Here is a 5,979-nt window from a genome sequence, read left to right on the forward strand (position 1 = left end):
GGCACAGTTAGAGAGCTAGGAGGTGAGTAAAAGCTATTTAGCCCATGTGGAGACAGAAGCCAGGATCCTCACCTTGAGCAGCACAAGGAAACAATTGAATGATCTGTCAAGTTATGGCACAAGCATTTTGAAGTGTTTGTTATAATTTCATAGTTCATACCACAAGACATTGTTCAGACTTATTTTCTATCTCTTTTATCTTCTGTTCCTTTTTTACTTTCCCCTAGAAGATCCGATAAAGCTGTGCTTATGTTTGCATCTCATTTCTCTATGCTGTCGTTTATGAAGTTGTTTTGTAACAATAACAAGAACAAGGAATGGGGGGGGCCAATGATTTAGATTTGTTATTATAGATATTTAATTTGTTAACATAAACAAACTTTCAAGAAGTTCAGTTTCCTGCCTCTCAGTGGAGGAGGAGAAAATTCCCATATGGCCTACTTGTCACTTGCTCATCCCCAGGCTGTTTCTGAATGCCAAGACCAACCTGTGAGAAATCTTGAAGCTTTACTGGGTCTTATTCTCAGCAGTGCTAGGAGATATATTTCTATATACCTCATACTTTCAGCTACTCAGGGAATTGTCTTTTATGTTAATTAGCATATTTCCAAAGTTTAATGACATATCCAAATGCCTTGAAATGATAATTTACCTCTTTTCCTATCTGCATATAGCAAATATTTTGTACTAAATTGAACGTGAAATGTAGGAACTGGAAAATCAGGCAATAGCAAAATTTAAGTTGAATTAGATACATTTAAATTACTTGAAGGAATGATCTGATTAACAGTTGTTATCATTAAAGTCACAGTTTTATCTAATATGGCATATGCTTGATAAAGTCAAACAGCTTTTTTTCTTTTCTTTTCTTTTTTTAAGGTGAAGAGTAAGTTTATTAGCATAGGAAGCTTGTGGGAGATTCAAATGGGCAGGCAAGGGAGAGCAGCCCCAAGAACAGAGAGGGCTACATTTTCATAATCAAAGAAAAAGTGAGGAAGGGAGAAGACCACCTTCTTCCTCAATCTTCGGCAGACGTCAAGTCTTTTTTTTTTTTTTTTTTTGAAATTAATTTACTTTTTACTGAAGGATAATTGCTTTACAGGATTTTATTATTTTCTGTCAAACCTCAACATGAATCAGCCATAGGTATGCATGTATCCCCTCTCGTTTGAACCTCCCTCCCCAAACAGCTCCTTTTCTTAGAGGCATTTTTATTTGCATTGATTTCTACCTTGAGCAACTCTGAATCCTCAGGGAAGAAACAGGAGCTGCACATCATCTCAATAAGTCAGCTAGTTTCTGTTTGTTGTATTGGCTGAAATGATGCTGGATTTTCAAGACAGAATCTGAACCAAAGTTATTGAGTGATTGTTCTTCTTAAAAAAGGAATTTGGACTATTTGGAATAAGTGCAAAAAATTAATTCAAAGGGACAGAATGACTTGTGAGAGGAACATAAGAAAAAAGGTGTCTCAAGTTAGTGTTTACATTCTGGGAGAACATTCACATGAGATGGCTTCTATCTTGAGCAAATGGTGACAGCCTCAGTGAGAAGAGAGAGACTGATTAAGAACTATGCAGAACTCTGATAGCTGTGTTTCTGGATGAGGAATCAGTGCATCTGAGTTTGACTCCCAGATTCACCTAACCAGAGGCAAGTCACTTTATTTTTTTGTAATCTCTGTTTACCTGGGGAATGATTCACAGTTTAAGTATGAAAGGAAATAGTAGATATGCAAAAACAAGTGGCTCAAATCAGAGCAGGAATCTGAAAGTGTATGGGAAGTTGCAAGGCTGAATTATAATCGAAACTATCTTTCGTACAGTACTTTACTACCTATAAAGCACTTTAATGTAATTATCTCCATCTCTAAAAGTTCAACTTACTGTCATATTGATATTTTCATGTTTCCTCCATCATAGCTATTTTGAAGGAGAATATAAGCAAAGAATAACTTGGTTGTCATCCCAAATCTACAGGATTTCCTTTTTGTTTGCTTTTCTTTGACAGAGAAATTAAGTTTGGCTGTGGCTATAGCAGAGGAGTGAATTTGGTCACTAACTTACATGGCCATGAATTTCCATTGTCTTTGCCAACCATACCTTTTATTAAAGCAAAACCCACTGGCTTATGCTTTATCTATCTTTGGGGACATCCTGATATTTCTTTTGTAGTGCTGAGAGAGAACCACTTGGCCTTTTTATATTTCCAATATCATACTTGCTACCCTCTGGGCATTTAATAATTGTGTGTGTCATCATCTCCATTTTTATTAGTAAGAGTCTTCTGTGTGTCACTATATCTTCTCTTAGGTCATGAATAATCTACATTATATATCCTTTTGCTAGAATGACTCTGTTACCCTGCCACAGCCAAGATATATTTTACGCCTTATCTGGCCTTTCTAAATCCTCATAGGTTTGCTCACATTTATATGATTGAAATTATTCCCACAGTAAAATGCTAGCACCATATCTAATCCATGACTGAATTGTACTGTTAATGTAAATGTGTCTGGCATCTGCAATTTCTGATATAGTTTTTAAAAATGTGAATATCACTTTGCTCCTGATAACCATTTTAGATCTTCTTCAGCAAGACACATAGCTTTCCTCTATCTGCATGCTAATTATTTAATAAATCCATTTATTGCCTGCTAAAGTAGTTTTCTTAACAGGAATAACGTATCATATTTCCATATGAAGTGCTTATAAAAATAAGATGGAATGAAGTGTTTCCAGAGGAGAATGATTATGGGGTTGAGCTTTTCAAAGCTACAGTATTAATTTATTAAATTATTCCAATATATTCTGAATTGTTAACATTGCACTGGAAATGTCGGTGACTGGCTGGAACTTGACATGGGAGTGTCTCATCCATACAGCAATTGTATTTCATAAGCTTTTGTTAAAATAGTCATTTTTCATACTTGGAGGGATGAATATCTTCTTAGGGTAATTTTTTCAATGTATTGCTTTTGACTATGTACTCCTGGATCCAAAAATGTTTCCTTGATGACATAACATTCTGTATGTATTTACAACAGAGCAAATAATTACCATTTTTTGAAGAAAGATAATCTAGCTTGTCTGATTTGGATCTTGAATACAAAGCTCACCAGAAAATGATTTTTTTTTTTCCTCTGTAGAAGGACCAGCAACCAGTGAGGCCTTTGCAGAACATTCCATTGTTGAAGATATGTGCCAGGTGCTGGTTCTATGAGAGATGCAACAGTGTGTGTGAGCCATGGAGTATCACAGACACAGATCTCTCTCTCTCTCTGGATATTAGAAGAGATTCATAATAGTGATTTGTTTCATCATACCTTGGAACCCCTTAAGTACCATGATCTTAATCATTTTATTTCTGACATCCCCACTCACTTCTATACATGTGCTGTTTTCTTTATAAATTTGTATTTCAAGTGCTATATATTTTAAGGGCTGTTATAGAATTTTGGAAAAAGCTAATGGGCTTTAGCAAAATTAATTGTATCTGAGTGATAGAATGGACTTTAAAACTAGGACAAACACACAATCCAGCAAAGATTTGCAAAGTAGTAATGTTTTGCATCCAAGTTAATAATGTAGCTGATCTCTAGCTCTAGAAAGGACTAGAGAGCACCCAAGGGTTTGGCATGTTTTTGGTGGTGAAAGTTGGGGTGAGGCTCTTAGGTTTTATTCACTATGTGGCTCATGAAAGCTGAAAGATAAGCATGGTGCTGGAAGGGAAAAAGGTTCATTGCTGATATGAAGAGGAAGATATAATTTTAATAGTTGATTTGTTTACTGACATTCTCAGAATTAAATATCTGTACTTAGGAAATCTTGTTTTTTCCCTATTTGTATATTTACTATATTTGTTTTCATGTTAATTTACTTTTTATATCTTCATGGCCTTTAGTAAAACTCTTGAGATCTCCTGGAGACGGGAATGGCAACTCACTTCAGTATTCTTGCCTTGTTAACCCCATGGATGGAGGAGCATAGTGGACTACAGTCCATGGGATTGCAAAGAGTTGGACACAGCTGCACAACTAACACTTGATCTACACTTATCTTTATCTTGAATAATAATAGGCCATCTTGCTCAGCTCTCCAAAATGGATTCTTGTCTGAACTTAGACTGATGTTTTCATGAAGGAGTCTGGTAGTAATGATGGTAAGAACCAGAATGAGAGACCCTTGTTGGGAAATTAAAACAAGAAAGATGGAGTTTGGGACTGACAGTTGAGCCCACCTTTTCATCATGGGAATTCTCTAGCGTCTCTTGCCTTGAAATTCAGGGACATATCCTTTTTTTTTTTTTTTAAAGGAAGGCCATTCCTTACTTGTGGTAAGATGTTCTTGGACTAGAAGCCCAAGTTATCTCCTATACTAAGCTCCTATCTGCACAGAAAAGCCCAGGTTAGACCTTTGGACCAGGGATCTGAATATACTCCACTTAGTCATTTATCACACAGTTGTTGGTTGAGTGCCAGGTACTGTTCTAGGTCCAAGGGAAAATGAGACAAGCAGTTCCTGTCTTCACAGACAATAGTAAGTAATTTTACTTTGACCTGCTGCTGCTGTTAAGTCACTTCAGTCTTGTCCAACTCTGTGCAACCCCATAGACGGCAGCCCACCAGGCTCCCCTCTCCCTGGGATTCTCCAGGCAAGAACACTGGAGTGGGTTACCATTTCCTTCTCCAATGCATGAAAGTGAAAAGTGAAAGTGAAGTTGCTCAGTCATGTCCGACCCTCAGCGACCCCATGGACTGCAGCCTTCCAGGCTCTTCTGTCCATGGGATTTTCCAGGCAAGATTACTGGAGTGGGGTGCCATTGCCTTCTCTGTACTTTGACCTACATATCCTCATTTCAGAGGGACTGGCAAAGAAACACCCAAGGTACCTTTGAGTAAGAATAACACCACTAACACCCTGCTAGGGATTCCTGACATTCTCTATTATGCACTTAGTTTAGCAGATATTTATTAAGTGTTACTTCTGTGCTAGGACCTGTGCTAAGAACTAGAGATCCAGATGAATAAGTCCCTTGAGAGTTATCCGTTTTACCCCTATTAAAACCTATGTGTTATGTGGAATGGAGACTATGTTTACTATCAATTTAGAGCATTTCAACATGAATCAGGTAATTAGATCCTGGCTAATGTTAGGCCCTGATCAAATGATGCATAAGATAAGGTTAAGTTACTTTATTAGCTGTGTGTATATGGCAGGGGAATGGAGTAGGGGTCAGGGAAGATGGCACAGTTCTAAAACTGGGCAGGCTTCCTGTCAAACTCAGAAGAGGGAATAACTTTTAAAAGTATTATCTCTGTGTATTTCTTTTGCAATACCCAGTGCAAAATGAAAACGCAAGGCTCCTTGTTTAAAAAGCAAGAAAAAGTGACATTAAAGGTACAAAAAATATAAAGTTTTTCCCTTTAAAAATATTTTATTACTTATAAAATGTTGTTCAGCTGCTAAGTCATGTCTGACTCTTTGTGACCCCATGGACTGCAGCATGCCAGGCTTCCCTGTCCTTCACTGTCTCCTGGTGAGGTGAGGTGAAGTTGCTCAGTCATGTCTGACTCGTTGCGACCCCGTGGACTGTAACCTACTAGGCTTCTCCATCCATGGGATTCTCCAGGAAAGAATACTGGAGTGGATTGCCATTTCCTTCTCCAGGGGATCTTCCCGACCCAGGGATCGAACCCGGGTCTCCTGCATTGGAGGCAGACGCTTTAACCTCTGAGCCACCAGGGAAGTGTCTCCTGGAGTTTGTTCAAATTCATGTCCATTGAGTTGGTGACGCCATCCAACCATCTCGTCCTCTGTAATCCCTTCTCCTCTTGTCCTCAGTCTAAAAGGAGTCATAGTGATGTGTAAGAATATAACCTTATAAAATGCAAAAATAATACTTTTTGTTATAATTTTATAAATATATAAATGATATTATTAATGTAATGTCTTGCTGGGTCACAAGACTTCTATTTTA

At 37.6% G+C, this 5,979-nt stretch overlaps 1 non-coding gene across 1 annotated transcript; it reads right to left on the minus strand.

The window, feature by feature from the left end:
- Positions 1-5,675: 5,675 nt before the first annotated feature.
- TRNAW-CCA (transfer RNA tryptophan (anticodon CCA)) lies at positions 5,676-5,747 on the minus strand. The gene has a single exon. It is a non-coding gene; the product is annotated as a tRNA-Trp (tRNA).
- Positions 5,748-5,979: the final 232 nt, after the last annotated feature.

This window comes from Capricornis sumatraensis, chromosome X, assembly GCF_032405125.1.
Source record: "Capricornis sumatraensis isolate serow.1 chromosome X, serow.2, whole genome shotgun sequence".
Lineage (NCBI taxonomy): Eukaryota > Metazoa > Chordata > Mammalia > Artiodactyla > Bovidae > Capricornis > Capricornis sumatraensis.